General features: G+C 47.2%; 1 protein-coding gene across 1 annotated transcript in view; it reads right to left on the bottom strand.

Annotated features, from left to right (window-relative positions):
• The window catches only part of LOC119187011 (uncharacterized), a 53,366-nt gene that overhangs the window by 25,495 nt on the left and 7,652 nt on the right, over positions 1-20,219 (bottom strand). The window lies entirely within an intron of this gene.

The following is a 20,219-nucleotide window of genomic DNA, read 5'->3' on the forward strand; positions in this document are numbered from 1 at the left end:
GTCGCCACTTTAAGGGCGATGACTGAAGCGGCACAGAAAAGCAAGTACCAACCAGCCACCTTAACCCGCGTCGGAGTACATTGTGGGGGTGCTGACACCACCCCCCCCCCTTTAAAGTTGTCTGCGCCGCGTGGCGCACGTGTCTCGCCCCAAGGCTTTGTTTCGGTGGTGAACACCGCCGGGCGATAGATGGCGTTGTGTTCGCTTTGAGTACCACTGTTTGTAGAGTGGTAGCGCCGGCGGTGGGCCCTGGCGGAAGGCGGGCCTTGGTGGTGGGCGAGGGATAAGCGAGCCTCTACTGCGCGTGGCGGCTGCCGCGAACGGTTGTCTGTAGCGTGGGTCTTCTAGAAGACTAAGGACAACAACTTCAAAAACAGTATCTAGACCAAGGACAACATCTAGAAGACCAAGGACAACTTTAAAAACTCTAGAAGACCAAGGACAAGAACTTCAAAAACAGTATTCAAACAATCAATAAATACAACGAAATCATCAACAAACCTACAGACCTTCACAACGAGAGACAAGTAGAGATCTTTTTGAATGTGGCGATCCTTATGCACGAGAAAGATGTCACTCAGGACTGGTGCCAAACAGGAACCTATGCAAACGCCACTTTTTTGAATTAAATGTTGATCATTCCAAGATGCAACCGTTGACTTTAAATAAAATGAAAGCAATTCCAGAAAACCATGAACTGGCATACCTGACGCATTCTGGAAGTTTATCGACCCAAACGAATCAATGCATTCTTCTAAGCACTGGAGCAGTTCGTTATGTGGAAGTGAATAATATAGATCTTTCACGTCTATTGAGAAAGCTTTCAGTCCTTTGTCATTAGACCTTAAAAACGTAATAACCGCCTCAGAGTCTTTTACCAGGAAAGGATCGTCAATAGTTAAAAGGTTAAGCTATTCTTTTAAAAACAAGGCGACCTGTTTTTGCCAGGTCCCGTTCTCAGAAACTATAACCCGTAGTGGGCAGTCAATCTTATGCGTCTTAGCGGTAAAAAATATGTCAAGACTTAGCTTCTTTGATTTGTCAATACATTTAGAAACTTTTTCTAGGCCGAGAGAGCTGCAAAGCCTTTTGCAATGCAGTTTCAAAGCACAGGTAGAGCGCCTCTTAAGCGCCGGTTACTCGAGCCCCCTGATTTCTGCTGTTGCGGAAAAACTTTTGAAGCAAATTAAAAATCGAGGAGGGCGATCTCAGCCTCAAAGCGCGTGTGTTCCCATGAAATATGTTGCAGTTCCGTATCTGCATAACGTGTCACATCGGCTGAAAAAAATCGGTAAATGCGCTGGTGTCACTGTTATTTTTTCCGCCCCAGAAAAGCTTACAAAGCTTTGTAAGCTGGTGAATAATCCAGCTGCTATTAAAGGCGATGCACTGTGAAACACAGAACGCGCTTTTGTACCTTGTGTTATTGGTGTCGTATATCTCATTCCGCTTTCGTGCGGAATGGTATACATAGGGCAAACCGGAAGGTGCCTTAATGACCGTTTAAGAGAGCACAATAACAATGTACACAACGTAGTTCAAGGACACCTCGGAATCCACTGCCGAGACTGCGGCTGCGTGCCAGTTTTTGAGCGTTGCGAGGTATTAAGCAAGCACAACTCGCAGGCCACACGTGAGATAATTGAAGCTTATCAAATAAACAAGTTTGACGGTAAATGTGTAAGTTGCCCATCGGTTGCGTTGTTGCAAAAGGAGATTGCGTATCTCGATCTTTTTTAAGTTACACATGTAATTGTTTTTTCAGCCCATTCAACAAGAGACAAGAGTTTTGCTGACATTGTATCGCAGTAGTTGTTCCTCCACCCTTCTACGCATGCCCGTTTTTCTCATTTTTCTCATTTTTCGACTATATATGTACACCACTCCGGCATTAAATTTTTGTTGAAAGTCAGCGCTCTTTTCTGTCCTTTGTTGCGAAGCCACCTCCGAAATCCCACCACTGCCACCCCTGTTGCGAAAGACGGACCGATCCCGCCGAAGCCACCACTGTTGCGAAAGACGGGGACGCCAACACGGCCTCGAAGGCGCCACTGCTTTCAACTCCGCCGGGAAGGTCACCAGCCGTTTGGTAGCGTATGTATCTCAGCTCGCGACTGCTTCTGCGCCGAGCTGATAAGACGAGCGGACGAGACGACGGTGAGTTAAACAAGGTTTATGTACAGCATATTTACAGAGGCGTTACAATTTCGGCACTGGGGCCGACAGAGACTCGAAGAGCTGAGCTCTCCTCTTTAACACATAGGTCAGCCTTTCGCCTAAGACCGCTGACTCACACACATGTCGGCCCTCCGACACGGGGACTCCTCTCCTAGGACCTCCGATCGCGACGCGCCGCAGGGCTTCTTTTATTTACACCGGGTCCAACCAAAATGTCCAATCAGAAGCGCCGCTGGTCGTCAGCGCAGATTCTTCCAATGGGGTTGCCGCGCCATGCGTCAGACCACCAGACACGAGAACGCCGGCTCGCTGTCACGTGCGCCGCTGACTCAATGCACGTGGGCGAGAGAGGCGCCGCGCGTGTTCACGCCGTTGAGATGTTCGCGTCAGGCAGACTGCGGGCTGGCCTTGACCCAGATTGCCTTTTTCAGAGGCACGGACGTTTGACGAGGACTCGCTGGCATAACACCTTGTTTTTTCGCTTCTGTAGTTACGAAGTAACTACTTCTTGGTTGCGCTGTTCCTGCATTCAGTTATGTCCTACCAACTAGCCTAAGCTTCCACGCTTCATAACTTAGGAAAAGTGATTTTTGTTTAATTTTGATGAGCGTCTCGGCCGCCACCGATGTATTAGCTAGCAGTACTGACCAACGTACCACGTGGACGAAAAGCTCGAAGCTCCCTTCCCGAGGACCTGCTCGATTGTTTTCTTTCACGTTTTTTTTTGTTGTTGTTGTTATTGATGTATTCAGCGGGAGGGATGTCATCCACGGCCGGCTGTCCTGCACATCGTCAGCGTCGCTGGCCAGGAATGCGGTCGTGAGGTCGGGCGATGGAGATGCCTGGGATCTGCGCAACTGCCTGCAGCCCGGCGCCCTCGCGAGTGCTGGTCGCAACTGGAAGACGTGTCGGCGCTAGCGACGGATCGTCGCGCCGACGGCAACGTTGCTGTTGCGGGGCCGGTACTGAGGTGAAGTCTAGCCGGACAGTGCAGCAGTGTCGACCGGCGGCGGTGTCGTGGTGCAAGGACATTATGGTCGTGCGATATCATTTTTTTTGTTAAAGCTTGAGTAGCTAATTTTTGATTTCGGGATATGGTTTGATTTAAGGTTGGGGGAATGTGGAAGTGCTGACACCCCCCCCCCCACCCTTGTAAAGTTGTCTGCGCCGCGTGGCGCACGTGTCTCGCCCCAAGGCTTTGTTTCGGTGGTGACCACCGCCAGGCGATAGATGGCGTTGTGTTCGCTTTGAGTACCACTGTTGGTAGAGTGGTAGCGCCGGTGGTGGGCCCTGGCGGAAGGCAGGCCTTGGTGTTGGGTGAGGGTTGAGCGAGCCTCTTCTGCGCGTGGCGGCTGCCGCGAACGGTTGTCTGTAGCGTGGGTCCCCGGTGCTCGGCACCGCGGGCTTCGCGCCGGGGTCCCACGTTGAAACTCAGGCGTTGGCGATGCCGCCTTGGGTATGTGTTATTGTGTGTTTAGTGTGTCACTGCATTATGTTGTTTGTATGGTAGCATGTTAATTGAAATTGGTGTATCATTCGGCGGACGATATCGTCGTCTAAATTAGTTAATAAATGTATGTATGTTGTGTGCTTTGTACCGACCACTTCTGCTGTGTCCGTTCACTCCAAGAGCGTGGCGAGGCGCTCAATCGCCTCACCGAGAACCCACAACATAGTGTGGCATGTATAAAATGAATGCCAGTTCTTAATTTCACTGTAGTAAACTGTTACAAATGATACGCTTATCAGTCGATATCTAATTCAATAAGAAACAGCAGCATCGGCACTCGCTTTTAGCCGCGTATTGACACAGTCCGTGCTAGGCGCGGGCAGAAACATCAGCTGATCGCGGATTTCACAGCTCAGAGTGCAGCGTTGTTAATGCAGTCAGTATCGTACCTTGCAGCAGGAAAGGTGCACGCGCTAAGTCAGTATGCTACCGCGAGAAAAAAAAAAGAGAGAGCCAGACGAGTGCTGCTCTTGCCACAGTAGTGATATGTGCTCTGAACTGCGCTGAATGATGATGATGATGTGTGGCGCTTTATGGCCCAAAGGCCAATTGATGGCCAAAGAGCGCCATTTCAATGAGTATAGAGATGTGGACAATGATATGTTGCGTGGCTGTATAGGGGCCTTAAAATCCCTCTCGATAATGCGGGTAAAAACATAAGTATTAAAAACATGACAGTGACGTGATATACATAGTAAAAAGGGGGACAAAGGTTTTGATAATATACACGTGTAAAAATATTTCGCACTAGCACAAGTGCCTCATCAGCGCCCTTGTGTCCAAGGGCTGCGAGGCAAGTGCTTTCTTCTGTAGCCACTGCAGCAAAAACCTCTCTGCAGAGGTCGTGCTACGGAATGCCCGGGTATATGATATGAAAACTATGAATTTCTTTTAAAAACGCTAACAATGATTTATGACTAAAAAGCGGTTCCCTACCGACGAACATTGCAGGGTGTAAAGGTATATGCTGTCGGTAGGGTAATGGAAAATGTTGTTTTCTTAGAGTTTCTAACTCTTCGCACTGGATTAACATGTGTAGGACCGTTAATGCTTCACCACATCTGTCACACAATGGTGGATCGCCACCGGACAAAAGATGTTTCTCGTGTATGTGTGTCCTATCCTGAGCCTTGTTAGTGTTACCTCTGTTAGACATAATTTTGATACTGGTGGCCAATGGCCAAGGTGTGGCTTGATAACGTGTAGCTTGTTTTGTATGTGCCTATCCCTCTTGCTCTGCCAGTAGTCCCTGAGCTTTCGTTTGAGAGACGGCTTAAGATCAAGGGGCGGGATCGATATGGGTGTAGTGGAACTGATTTCATGGACGGATGCAGCAAGCTGATCCGCCATCATGTTGCCTTGGATCTCACGGTGCCCTGGCACCCAGCACACTACAACATGTTGTTTTAGTGTGTAGAGTGTGCATAAAATAGAGTTAAGTGAGACGAGGACAGGGTTTTTTTTGTTTTTTAAGACTGTGCAGAGCCGTAACCACACTGAGGGAGTCCGTATAAATTACTGCTTTTTGTATTTGTGATTGCTTGATGTGTTTAGCCGCCACAAGTGTCGCGTAAGCTTCCGCTGTGAAGATACTTGCGCCTGGATGTAGAGGGCCAGCATCCGAAAAGGATGGGCCGACAGCATCGCAGGACACAGAGGAGTTAGACTTGGAGGCATCTGTAACGAAGTCATGACATGTGTATTTGTGTTGAAGTTCCAGGAAGTAGTTTCGGATATGGGCAATAGGTGCATGTTTTGTAACTTCTAGGAAAGACACATAGCAGTCTATAATCTGCCACTGCCACGGTGGCGGGTATACTGCAGGAGCCATTAAACTGTGTTCAAGTGACACTCCAGTTTCCTCAGCTAGGCCCTTCAGGCGAACTGAGAAGGGCTGCCTCATCGAAGGCCCGTTTTGAAACAGAATAGAGCTTGACAAATCATTAATAGTGGAGTATGAGGGGTGCTTCTTGTCTCCTTTCACAAAGGACATGTAAGTTCTTTGTATATGAAGCGACCATTCATTTGACTCAACGTAAAGGCTTTCTACAGGGCTGGTGCGAAAAGCACCCGTAGAAAGGCGGATGCCCAAATGGTGCACGGGATCCAGCATCTTCAAAGCACTTTGAGTCGCAGACTGATAAACAACGGCCTATAATCTAAGCGCCTGCGAATGAAGCTCCTATACAAATTCATAAGACATTGCCTGTCGCTACCCCACGTAGTACGTGACAACACTTTCAGAACACTCATGGCTTTTATACGTTTTGTTTTTAGATACTTAATTTGCGGTATGAAGGTCAGCTTGTGGTTCAGAATTAGGCCTAAGAATTTATGCTCGGCATTAACAGACAGATGTTGACCATTCAATATAATGTCAGGCTCTGAGCACAACCTCTCTTTCGGGAGAACAAGACACATGTGCTTTTTTGTGGGTTCAGTCGGAATCCATTTTCTTCGGCCCATTTAGAGACCTTGTTCAAAGCTAGCTGAACCTGCCGTTGACACATTGCCAGGTTGCATGACTTAAAGCCAAGCTGGACGTCATCGACATATGTACAATAGAACATATTGCGGGGAATGGACAGGTGCAAGGAATTCATATTGATAATAAAAAGTGTACCGCTAAGTACACCGCCTTGCGGTACTCCCGTTTCGTGAACAAATGTTTGGGAGAGAACACTTCCCACACGCACACGGAATGTCCGATTGGACAAGTAACTCTCGATTATAGAAAGCATTCTACTGCGCACACCCAGGTGAGACAAGTCTCTTAATATGCCAAAACGCCATGTTGTGTCGCAAGCTTTCGCGATATCGAGAAACACTGAAAGAAAGTATTGTTTGCGGACGAAAGCGTCTCGGATCTGTGCCTCGATACGCACCAGATGGGCGGTGGTGGATCTACCCTCTAGAAAGCCACATTGGTATTGGTCAAGCAGATTGTGTGTTTCAAGAAAATATAATAGTCGGCGGTTTATCATTTTTTCAAAAAGTTTACAAAGGCAGCTGGTTAGTGGAATTGGCCAATAACTTGAAACTGAGGAAAGGTCCTTGCTCTGTTTCAAAATAGGGATAACAATGGCCTCTTTCCAGGAAGTAGGTATGGTGCCAGAAAGCCAGATATCATTGTATAGGGAGAGTAAAATTTTTCGTGTTTCAAGCAGCATGTTTTTCAACATTTCATACATGACATGGTCGTTGCCTGGGGCAGAATTACTGCAGGAGCTTAGTGATGTTTGTAGCTCAGCTAAGTTGAAAGGTTGGTTGTATGCCTCGTATTTTGTACACTTGTATTCCAGTTTCTGCTTTTCTATTTTTGCTTTATATCTTTGAAAAGCTTCAGTATAGTGTGACGAGCTAGAGACCTGCTCGAAGTGTGCACCGAGGAAGTTCGCCTGATCTTCCAGGCTGTCACACAGGCTCGAAGTGTGCACCGAGGAAGTTCGCCTGATCTTCCAGGCTGTCACCCTGTGTGTTTATGAGTGGGAGTGAATGCACTTGTCTTCCTGCTACTCTACCAACCATGATCCAGACTTTAGCCTCTTGGGTATATGAATTAATCCCCCGATAAAAACTTGTGCCAGCTTTCTCTTCTGGCCTGCCGACGCGTTCTCCTGGCGTGAGACTTCATTTTCTTAAAAGTGGCAAGATTTTCGGCTGTCGGTGAGTTCCGAAGCAACCTCCATGCTTTGTTTTGCTGCCTGCGTGCATTTCCGCACTCTGAGTTCCACCATGGCACACGTCGTTTTCCAGGGTGTCCATTAATTTGTGGTATGCTTTTTGTTGCTGCATCAATCAGAGACGCTGTAAAGTAGTCGACAGCCACATCAATGCTTAAAGTGCATATGTCGCGCCAGTTTAGATGAGTGATGGTATAGAACTGTTCCCAGTTGGCTTTGCTTAATAGCCATTTCGGAATCTGGGGCGGGCATTCAGTTGATGTAGGTGTGCTCAAAACTACGGGAAAATGGTCACTTCCGTAGGGAATAGTGATGACTTTCCAGTGAAGTAGAGACACAAGCGATGGCGATACTATGCTTAGGTCTATTGAGGAATAGGCATTGTTAGTGAGCTTATAATAGGTTGGTTCTTTTCGATTCAGGAGACACGCACTTGAAGAGAGAAGAAACTGTTCAATCAGTCGACCTCGGGCGTCACAACGAGAGTCGCCCCATAGCCTGTTATGTGCAATAAAGTCCCCTAGAACAAGATAGGGTTCGGGAAGATCATCTATCAAGGACTGGAATTCATGTTTGTGTAGTAGAAAATGTGGAGGTATGTATATAGAGCAAATGGTGACGAGTTTGCTTAGAAGCACCACTCGAACAGCCACTGCCTCAAGAGACGTTTGGAGTTTCAAGTGTTTACATGCTAAACCTTGCTCAACTATAACAGCTACACCTCCACATGGTGCCACGGCATCATCACGGTCCTTTCGGAAAATAATGTAACTGTGTAGAAAGTTGGTGTGTTTAGATTTTAAGTGTGTTTCCTGTACACACAGCACTTTTGGTGAGTGAATGTGTAGAAGTTCTTGGACATCGTCGAGGTTTGTGAGAAGGCCTCTGAAATTCCATTGTACAATCTGTGTTTCCATATTTGATGGAAAGTGGTGCTGTGTGTACGGAATTGAAGTGGCTGTTCAAGTGGGAAGTTGTCTCTTAAGTTGCAGGGCCGTCGTCGGGCCCTGTTATTGGTTTCTTCGTTCTTTTAGCGCGCTCTAGGGAGCCACGCCGCATTTTCGGCACCTGAGGTACCATGTTGGTGTCCATCGCCTCACGTGAAGCACTGGACACCCGCATACGCTAGCTGCTGTTGCGTATTTGCAACCTCGCCTGGTGAGACGTGGTCGCCCGACGACCCTGGAGTCGCCTGAGTCTCTGGCTTGGTAGGTGGAGCAGGCTTGGCTGCTTCCACCATGGGGGCGGCCACCACACCCGATGGCTCATTTTGCGTGGGCCTAGGTAGTGGCGGAGGGTGATGCGACGCTGCCCCCCGACGCGCCGCATCAGCGTAAGTTGCGCCGTGAAAAGCTGAACACCTTCGGCGTGCTTCCTTGAAGGAGATATTTTCGCAAATCTTCAGTGTAATAATGTCTTTTTCTTTTTTCCACTGTGGACAAGAACGTGAATATGACGCGTGGTCTCCGTCACAGTTTACACAATGTAGGGTTTCATTACATTTGTCAGAGATGTGGCCTTTGGCACCGCATTTGGCACAAGCAGGTAGACCACGACAGCTCTGAGAGCCATGGCCGAACCTTTGACACTGGTAACATCGGCGGGGGTTTAGTATGTAGGGTCTGATCGATGTCTTTGTATAGCCAGTTTCTATTGTTTGTGGTAGTTCACTGGTGGCAAAGGTCAGTACCAAGTGTTTCGTGGGGGTTTCCTAATTGTTCCTTCGGATGATGATTCGCTTCACATTGGTCACATTCTGTTCTTTCCAGCCCTCGAGGAGTTCAGCCTCCTTCAGGTCAAGGAGGTCTGTGTCAGAAACAACTCAACGTGCAGAGTTCATGGATTGATGAGGTGTTACGCTGATGGGAATGTCGCCGAATGTTGCAAGGTTCTTTAGTTTGTCAAATTGTGTTTTGTCACAAAGTTCTAAAAGAAGGTCGCCACTAGCCATTTTTGTAACTTTGTAGCCATCACCTAATGTGGCTGTCAGGGAGCGCAATACTATGAACGGGGACACTGTTCTGGCTGTTTTGTTGGGCTTCTCACTGTGTACAACATGATAACGAGGGAATACTTCTTTGGGTCGGCTGAAAAAGGAAAATTCTTCGGTGCATACGCGCTTTGAAGTGGCACGATCATTGAGGAGTAAAAAGCTTCTATGCATGATAGAGGAATGTAATTCAGTAACGATGGCGGCCACCCACTATGGAGCCCAACGAGGGGACGCTACAAGGTTCATGCAACGCGAAACATGCAGACGCCAGCCGTACACCGCTACGATAACCTAATGCGTGTAGGCCAAGGTTGGCTAGTTGCACAAGGTTAACCCAAGCCGCCCATGGAATCGGGATAGTAATGGATGAAATTAGAAGACAGGATAGATTTAAAGAGGAGAAAGGACGAAGGGGTGGGGAAGAGAGAGATAGGAAAAGGCGACTGCCGATTTCCCCTGGGTGGGCCAGCCCAGGGGTGCCGTCTACGTGAAGCCGGGGCCAAAGGGGTGTGTTGCTTCTACCGGGGACCTTAAAGGTCCAATCACCCGGCGTCGGCTCAACCCCCAGGATCCCCTTTTTCCCGGGCACGGCAGAGCCACGCACGGCTAGGCGTGGGAGGGAGTCGTAACTCCCCCATTAGCTCGGGTCCGTGGCGTCGCTACACACCAAAGGCCTGCTTTCACAGGTGCCCATGCGGGGGAACTGTGCTGAAAATTGCGCAGAAATAGTTTAGCTCATATATTGCAGCTGTGTTTTTTTTATAATACCACCGCTTTTTTTCTAAATTCTGCCCAGTACTCTGGTGATGACGCGTTAAAATGCAAACGCACTAGAAGCATGCGACTGATATCTTTCTAGACGTGTTTTCACCATAGGTGCTCATGCACGCACTACGCACAAATGGGGAAAGAGAAGGAAAGCTGGTATTGCCTCGAAATATGGCAGATTGGCGACCGCCACAGCGCGCTTCATCTTCTAGGTTTGAAGTATTTTCTTTTAACTGCAGCAGCCAATTTCGCACCCACCTTCTGATTCTGAGCAAACTTGTGAAAAGCGACCTCATCGGGACCTTAAGTGCTATAGCAGACATAACTCGCACAGTAACTCAGCATCGCGAGTCCATTTCAACCTTGCACAAACACAACTATTGAATGTCGGATGGCGAAAATCTCTAATCAGAAGAGGAGAACGATGCAATGGCAAGAAATCCCTACGAACTGGCAAAACTGATGCTTCGCCAGGCAGCAGATCGCAGCTGAAACAAGGCTCAACCACGAAGTTAACGAGCTGAGCTGACTGAGCGACGCAGGCGGCCTAGAACAAAGTTGCCTGCCGAACGGCGGTTCGACCCTGACAGTGATGTCACATCCCAACGCGTCTATCTCTCCCGCGCTCCGCCCCTGCACGCGCACTTGCCAAGGGGGCGTTCTTTGCGTCAAAGTTTGCTCGCTTATAGCACTGTTGTTTAATCAAACCTTGTGAAAAAAACCTCCGTAGAATTGTTGTAAGAGGGCATGCATACCGAATTTGCTACAAATTCGCAAATTCGAGACCTCTTCAGTATTCCTTTAAGCCACGCCGTTTGGGAAGGAATAGTTCCCGTGTGTACAAACTATCTCGATTTTTTATAACTGCAGCTATGTCAACAATGTCCATAAAAGTGCTCGCTCAAAACTTCGTGACGTTTCACATGCTACCTCTCCTCTGCCTGTCCTATGACTTGTGCATACAGTACACCGTTCTGAAATGTTTGTCCTTTACGGCGCAGTTCGCAACTATTTTCTTGATGTTTTACATGTCTTCATGCGCGTTGCAGATAATGTAGGTGATAAAGGTCATTGTTGCACATGGAAACTTTTGGACGGCCAAGATGGTGCTGTGATGTAGAGTTCAAAAAACGCAGTCACGTGATCACTGTCCAAATTACCACTCGCCCATTTCTTGCTATGTATTCTCTGACCTCAACGCACAGTATCAGCTCGAAGCAATGAAAAACTTTGACACATCGTCATATGTATTGCAATGAAGCGTTTTTACTTTTTTCTTTTTGTTTTTTTTTTCAAGCAATGAAAAACAGACACATCGTCATATGAATTGCAACGAAGCGTTTTTTCTTTTTTTTCTTTCAAGTGCCAGCGGTTAATTTTTTTTATAAGGAGCACACGTGATGCGAACGCTGTTGCAGACACGCACTGCGCTTGAGAACAGCTGCGATAATCATGGAATTCCAAACATTAACCACTTTTGAGAGAAAGCTCTACAACGTCCTGCACTTTGCATGCGACGAACAAGCAACACAGTGGCGCTTTGGCGCACCCAACATGGCGCCAAGCGGCAAAAACCGGTTCTTCGCCGCATCCCCCCCCCCGAAGAGACAAGGAGCTGTGCCAGGGAGAGGAGGAAGTGGCACAGATGAAAAGAAGGCTGTACTTTTCCGAAGGTATAGGGGCTTTAGCCCACGCATCTGACCTCCTCGTCCCCTTCAGCTCTGCGCCAGGGCCTTGCACGCCGCCCGGGCGGTGGAGATTGTGAGCCGGGCTTCTCATTGGCTCGCTCCTTGGCGATCAGGATTTAGGCGGTAGCGAATGGGATGCAGTGAAGGCCGGATTTGCGGAGCGCTTCCGAGAATGGGGTAAGAAGCGAGCTCAGGAGGAGCGGGCCAAGATCAAAGTGGTCTCTGACGCGATTCTCCTGCTCTAAAAGCCGTTATCCGGCGGCCCGGAAGTAACCGCGGCTCTTACTTCACAGCGCAAGGATTATAGGGTACTGCTCCAGCAGCGCTGCGACCGCTTGCGAGCCACAGCACGCGCAGAGCAGTGGGAAATAGAAGCTTGGTGTACCAGAAATGTTCTTTGTAGACATTCCTAGGAAAAGTTAGGCTATAGCCTCTTTGGTCGTTCCAAGCACAGGTAGTTTAGTGAAAATGCAGGACGAAGTATTAGAGATGGCACGGCAGTTTTACAAGAACCTTTACGTTGAACTGCCTCCCATTCCGTACTCGTTTGCTTTCAATAAGACTTACGAGGATTATGATATTTGTGACCCTCCCCTCGTGGAAGAGGAGGCGTTTGCAGCTCTTAAATCTATAAAGCATAATTGTAGCCCAGGTTCAGATGGTTTGACAGTCGAGTTTTAGGTCAAGTTTTGGAAGGTGTTGGGGGGGGGGGGGGCCTTTAACCATTTTGGCAAACAGGCTTTTCCGTGAGGGGACTCTGTCAGCAACTCAAAGGGAGGGGCGGATCACTCTCCTGTGCAAGGATGATACGAGACGCACTGACCCGAGAGCCTGGCGGCCCATCACCCTTCTACACTGTGACTACAAGCTCATAGCTAAGTGCCTGTCCGTCAGACTAACTCCAGTACTTAGTACTGTTTTGGGTCCGTACCAGCCATGTTGTGTCCAAGGTCGATTGTGCCAACTTCACAGCTTTGCTGTTAGGGATTTTATCGAATGGTCGAATTCACGCAACTTTTGTGGAATTTTTTGTTCTTTTGATCAAGAGAAGGCATTTGATATTATCAGTCATAAGTACCTCTTCAAAGTTTTAAAGCAGGCGGGCTTCAGTGCCAAGTTCATGAGCATGGTCAAGGCTCTCTATTTTCGTCCTAGTTCTGCTGTTGTCAAACAAGATCGCGTATCGGAGCCTTTCTGTGTGTGCCGTGGAGTCGGGCAGGGCGATCCACTTTTGCCTGCTCTCTAGCTGCTCGCATTTGAGCCGCTCTTGCAGAGGCTTTCTAAAGACACCAGCATTGGTACATTTTCCCTTCTGCCAGGTTCCCCCCAGTGGCAATGTTGCCTATGCAGATGACCTCTCCATTGCTGTCCCCGGACGAGGCAGCTGCTTGCACCATCATGGATCTTATGGAGGGGTACTGCTTGGCGAGCGGCGCCTTGATAAATAAGTCAAAGAGCGCAGTCATGTATCTGAACTGTAAAGATGGCGCTCTTTACAGTTCCACGACTTGGCCTAGTGAGCCAGTCGCCCGAGTTTAGCCTGTGTGGTTGTTCGCCTGGTTTTTGCATGAACTACCGTGATCTTGTTGCACGGAGAAGGGGCCAACACGAACCTTGCTTTACCCGCAAGGTCCGTGTTGGCCCCTTCTCCATGCTCGGCGACTCTACTCGCCGAGGCAGAGGGTGGCTCTTTTCCTCATAAAGGGCTAAGCCACCTTTTAGCCTGCTGTGTCAACAGGGTACGTTGGGTTTGCGTGCAGCGGCATTCGCTTGTGCACCAAACAGTAGTCCCGTAGTCCCCTAGGGATGGATGGTGTCTCGCTGGGCCCTAGTGTTCAGAAGACCGGCCGTGACCGCGGTGCACCCCATGCACTGCGTTAGCCCACCTTGCCAGGGTACGTCCGCTTTGTGTGTCGTGATTGCATTACCGCATCGAAGGTAGCTCCTATGTTGGGTCTCCCTGGCTTGTACGCCAGAAGGCAGGCCGCGTCCGTTTCGCGCCTGGCGCCGAGCGGCGGCCCCCTTGCCAGGGTATGGCCGTCTGCCCGAAACAAAAACTTCTCCCTGACTCAATCTTGGGGGGGGGGGGGGGGGACATGCCCGAACAGACGCATGGATGACGATGGGTTGGTGAGTTACAAGAGACTCTGAGACAAAGCGCCTCCAGGCGCCGTGTCTCCTTCCTATCTGACAACGGCATGTAGATTTCTTCCTTGTCGTAAACATAAGGCAAACATAAAGTAAACGTAAGCACAAAAATAAATAATCAAGCAGAAGTCGGCAATGTTGAAAGCCACTGAGTCTGGCGTCAATAAAAAAAAAGTGGCCAAAAATTTCGGCGATGTCACTGGGTGCCGCGGGCGACCAGGCCCTGACATCGTCGTACGCTCTCCTTGATGCAGGCGTTGTGTCTGACTGCGACACTTTCCGCATGTACGTTGGTGCCGATGCTGGCGCGGTGACAACCGAAGCTTTGTCAGATGCGGAAATTGTGCCCGCGGTGACCGAGGTGCGTGACGACAGTGCTGAATATGTCGACACCCGAGCCAAATGTTGGCGATCCCACGTACCAACGCCCGTGTGAGCGCTGGATGTGAGAGCTGCTGCACTGCTTCTTTGGTGCTTACGATGACAGCGTGGACGGACTCAAAATAGCTGCTGCAGCTGCAAAAGCACTCATCCGCGTGAGGAAGAGTCAGCAAAAGTCAAAAATATTAAGGGCCAAATTTCTTCTAAGTGATCTGCCAGCTGGTGTGCTGAATTTGGCAGTAATAAAGCACCTTGTTCTTTGTTATTTTGCTATTTTTTGCCTTCCGACAGCCGTTTTTCTCTGCATGGTGGATTGCTGTGATATTCGTTGGCATGTACAGTCTCTCTGGCTGGCTAATTGTCTGTAGAAATGGATGTTGGCTATAACAAACTAATGGTTTTAACCAAGCAATCCCGACTCCCCCTTCAACTTCGACTTGACAGTTGCCTTTAGTGTCCCTTTAAGGCTACGTAGTGGGTGCATAAGCATATTCGAAATGGTTTCATGCACTAAGTGTTTAAAATATGCACTAGGAACAAGATGTTCCTATCGTGTTCAACTACTAAATCCAAAGCATTAGAGTCTCCTAATTTTTTTTCTTTTTGTTCAAAAGTCAGTACTAGAACTATTCCTATAAAAAAATATTCAAAAATTATTAAATTCCAAGTTCATTTTCATTATTCGAATTCGCTTTGAAGTTGGAAATTTCCGATTCAAATACCCCCATTGAAAACCATACGGCATATATAGCATACAATGAAACAGAAAATGCTAGGCACAGCATCAAGAGATAGCAAAACAGCAGAGTAGATCAGAAATATTCCAATTGACATTCAGAGGAAAAGATAGCTGGAGGCAGGCCATGTAATACATACAACAGATAACTTGTGAACCATTAGAACTACTGAATGGTTATTAAGGGACAAGAAATGAAGCTGACGATGACAGAGTGGAGTGGAGTGACAGAATTAGAAAATTGAAACGTATAAAATACAATCAAATCATGCAAGACAAGCTAAATTCAAGAACATTGAAATAGGCCTTAAAGGGACACTAATACACTATAAAAAAAAATGACAGTATGGTGGCATGCTACATAATTTCGTGTGGCGAACTCGAAAATCGAGTCAAAAATTTACATAAAGCAACGCAAATAACTTTATTTTGCCGAAAACAAGCAACAGGCCCCACGACCGCCATTACGAGTCTCACCGCTGCTATGATTGCTCGAAGCTGAGGTGAGAACAGCTGACTGCACTCGCCGGCAGTCAATGCAGTGTTTATCAGTTGAAATCGGGTAGTTGCTGTAAGTATGGCGAACTGTGAAAGCGGGATTGAGTTGGCTGTACATCTGTACATGTTTGAGTTGGTCACCACTTTAATTGCGACGATTGAAGCGGCACAGAAAACAGAGTCCCAACAAGCCACCTTCACCCGTGTTGGAAACATAGACTGGCATTTATAAAATGCATGCAACACCTTTTCTTGGCATTGGAGCAAAGGCAACAAAGCCAAATCACGTGCATTCTACTGCCAGGAATGTTGTTCCACAACAGCGCCCGTACTTTCACCATGAAATATAGAAATTCCCCCTTTATTTTCTATGTGGAGCTTTCTGAGACAAGACACAGCTTTCACCAATTAGACAGTCATATTTACTTTAATTTATTGTAGTGACTTGGCGTTCTTGAACACACGAGAAAGTCCCGCCTTTTTTTCGTGCACCTCAAAGTGACAGTGAAAAGTGACAGGTGCGCCCCAGTCACTTTTCGAACAGTTATGAGACACACACCAAAAGGGACTACTTTGCATAGTGCTACATAAGCAGAAGCTTCACCTCCGTAGCTTTCCCGTCAGAGCCAAAAAAAGTTGTCACCGAGTATAGTGCTTAATTTGGCACATATAACATGCATGCCAGTGCTTAATTTCACTGTAGTAAACTGTTACAAATGATACGCTTATCAGTGGACATAAAACTCAATAAAAAACAGCAGCATCAGCACTCGCTTTTAGCCGCGTGTTGACATGGTCCGTGCTAGGCGCGGGCAGAAACATCAGCTGATCACGGGTTTCACAGCTCAGAGTGCAGCGTTGTTAATGCAGTCAGTATCGTACCTTGCAGCAGGAAAGGTGCATGCGCTAAGTCAGTATGCTACCACGAGAAAAAAAAAAGAAAGCCAGACGAGTGCCACTCTTCCCACAGTGGTGATATGTGCTCTAAAATGCACTGAATATTGCACAGAAATAGTTTAGCTCATATATTGCAGTTCTGTTTTTTATAATACCGTTGCTTTTTTCTAAATTCTGTCCAATACCACAGTGATGATGCGTTTAAATGCAAACCGTATATACACACTAGAAGCATGCGACTATCGTATAAGATAGCTGATTTGGATTATGTGTACTGATATACCTATTTGTACACATGTTTTCGCCATAGGTGCTCATGCAGGCATTCCGCACAAATGGGGAAAGAGAAGGAAAGCTGGTACTGCCTCGAAATATGGCAGATTCGCGACCACCACAGCGCGCTTCATCTCCTAGGTTTGAAGTATTTTCTTTTAACTGCAGCGGCCAATTTCGCACCCACCTTCTGATTCTGAGCAAACTTATGAAAAGCGACCTCATCGGGACTATAAGTGCGGTAGCAGACAAAGTCGCACAGTAACTCAGCATCGCGAGTCCACTTCAACTTTGCACAAACACAACTAGTGAATGTCGGATGGCGAAAATCTCTAATCAGAAGTTGAGAACGGTGCAATGGCGAGAAATCCCTACGAACTGGCAGAAGTGATGCTTCGCCAGGCAGCAGATCGCAGCAGAAACAAGGCTCAACCACGAAGTAAACAAGCTGAGCTGACTGAGCGACGCAGGTGGCCTGTTGCAAAGTTGCCCGCCGGGCGGCGGCTTGACCCCGATAGTGACGTCACCTCCCCACGGGTCTATTTTTTTCGTGCTCTGCCCCTGTGCGCGCACGTGCCGGGGGGGTTCAGTCAAAGTTTGCTCGTGTATAGCGCCGTTGCTTAATCGAACCTTGCGAAAAAAACCTCCGTAGACAAGTTGTAAGAGGTCACAGATACTAATTGATTTGTGGGCTTTAACGTCCCAAAACCACCACGTGATTATGAGAGACGCCATAGTGGAGGGCTCCGGAAGTTTCGACCACCTGTGGTTCTTTAACGTGCACCCAAATCTGAGTACACGGGCCTACAACATTTCCGCCTCCATCGGAAATGCAGCCGCCACAGCCGGGATTTGATCCCGCGACCTGCGGATCAGCAGCCGAGTACCTTAGCCACTAGACCACCGTGGCGGGGGCAAGGTCACAGATACTGAATCGGCAATAAATTCGCGAATTCAAAACCTCTTCAGTGTCCCTTTATTCCTGCTGCTGACACAAAATAGCTTTGCAATGATAGTCCTCAGTGCCTAGTGAAGAGATTTTGAGCTGCATACTAGTATTGTGCACATGAGCAAATGCTACAAATGTATGGACAGAAGTTTCCAAGCTTGAATAACAAAATAACAATGGCAAGGACACTGCACCCATTAAGATACTTTTTTAGGTTGCATAAATCTTAAGGTCACAAAGCCCACTCCGTCCCCAAAACGGCTGTATGCCCTCTTAAGCTATAATCTAGGATAACATTGAGATGATTAAGCAGGCTGCATGTACCAACTCATACTGGATCCAAGTTCTGTGGCTCACACAGCTAGTGCACCCATTAGGCAAGTGTCGCTGATAGACACTAAACACTTCAGCGCACTCCCAAAAAGATAGGAAATTTTCCCACAATGTTGGGCTAATTAAAGCAAGATATTATATCTCACATTCCCCGGAACCTCAAAATGGCAAGTAGGCACAGGCATTGACAACATAGTTCTTTTAACAGCTTAGACGTAGTGCAGACACGACAAGCCCCTATCACTTAGGCAATGTAGCTATGCTATCTTAGAAATTTGGCTAGCCTATGGACCTTTTTAATGTGGGCGCCGACACATTGCCTAGCAGGCAGCGCCGTCCCTGGTCTGGCAACCCACTGGAGCATGTGAAGCTCGGTGTTTCTATGGAAAGTATTCGTACGGTTGCAGTTGCAGCCAGTTTTTTTCATTCTGCCACGCTGAATTTCATCTCAAATGTTGCAGTATAGGTAGGAAATGAGCCTGTGAGACTTCCTGTAGCATTTGATCCGTTCGGGGTCAAATATGATAATATGCGATGGCCCGAACGTATTGCAAGTGATTGGTGTTGCATGTTTCCGGCACTCTTCCTGTTGAAAAAACGTCAAAATATTTTGACCTGTTCTAGCAGGAAAAGCAAGTGCTGGCACCATTTGCGGATAAAATGAATTCTTTTTCTGCACTGTAATATTTAAGTCTGTGTTTGCACGTGCGGTTTGTTTATGCTGTCACAGCGGCTACCACCCGTACATGCGATCGTGCTTGAGAGTGCAGTTGCAATTTCATGGTGATGATGGCATTTGTTTGTTGACCACAAACTGTTGTCTACCTTTTGCTTGTCTTTTAATTACACCTTCTTACTCGATCATTTATTGTCCCCCGGGTGCAGACAAAATTAGAACTGTTTACAGGGAGGTACTGGCACCCAAAAAGGGATGCTGATGTGTACATGCCAGCACACATTTTTTTTTTTAAGTCGTGGCATTTTATTGGATTGCGGCGGCAGTATAGTGAAGATAGTTGGGAGTTTTTTGTGTCGATGAGGCACCAAGCGCGCCCGGGCTCAAGTCTATGATGGGCATAAGAGCCATTTTTGAGATTTTATTTGAATTCTGTCTGTCGGTTGTACAGCTTTTGCTTTAGTAAATCTTGGTTGTTGTTCGCAAAGCTAAGGAGCAAAATTGACAATAGACAACCACAACAACATGGTTTAATTTTGTTTCCTTGTTAAAAGAAAATTACCTATATTGTATATGTATTTGCCCAACTTGTCGGGCACGGTTCTTGACCACACAAAAAATTCCCTTCCTGAGGCAGTTATTTTAAACACGAAGTGACAGCATTTTTTTTTTCACTATTCAGTTTTGATATTGGACATCGTGCACGATCCATCCCACCACTCACAACAAGAATTCTGCCACATTATTTTCATGTAAAATTCAGTGAATGTTCGGCTTTCACAAGGCTGGTACACCGCTCAAATTAAATGTGTCATGCTGGTTACCTCACTGCGAAGTGAAGGGTTTTTCATCCATGTTAATACAGCCACATCAACTACATCGATCCCTGTGTTGAGCCGAGCTACGAGGCTATTTGTTTGGTGTAACCCTTCATACTGAAATATAATATTAAAACGAAGCAAAAACAACACAGGTGGCTACTCGAGTGGTGCTTTGATTTTTTGCATTTTAGTAGTCAGGGCCGTATTCTACTGCTTATGTTTGGTCTTCAACCAAACTATATCAGATTGACATTTGGCTGAGTGCAACACTGGGTATTTTGTGTATATTGCGCCACTTCCCGATATAGAACTTGTCACGTATCACAAACAATGTACCATGAAGGAACCGCAAAAGCTACACATTTGGTGATGCATGCCGCATACTTATTCAGACGGAAATGTTTTTTTTCTGTAGTTCTTAGAACAACCAAAAATGGCACAGTGGCTTCCCGTTGACCTTTCCTTGGCTGACATCACAATAAAAGAAAAAAAATCTGAGCTTTGACCTAAAGTAAGCTAAAATTGGTCTGTGGCGTGTCTACATACAGTCGTGCAGTTTCAGTAATATATGGTAGGCTCCAGTCAACAAATAAAACAATTGATATTCACATTTGTCTTCTGATCTCTTGTGCTCTCACAATTGTTATACACCAAAAGCATCCGAGAAAAAGCTCAGAAAAAAAATTA

This window comes from Rhipicephalus microplus, chromosome X, assembly GCF_043290135.1.
Source record: "Rhipicephalus microplus isolate Deutch F79 chromosome X, USDA_Rmic, whole genome shotgun sequence".
Taxonomy (NCBI): domain Eukaryota; kingdom Metazoa; phylum Arthropoda; class Arachnida; order Ixodida; family Ixodidae; genus Rhipicephalus; species Rhipicephalus microplus.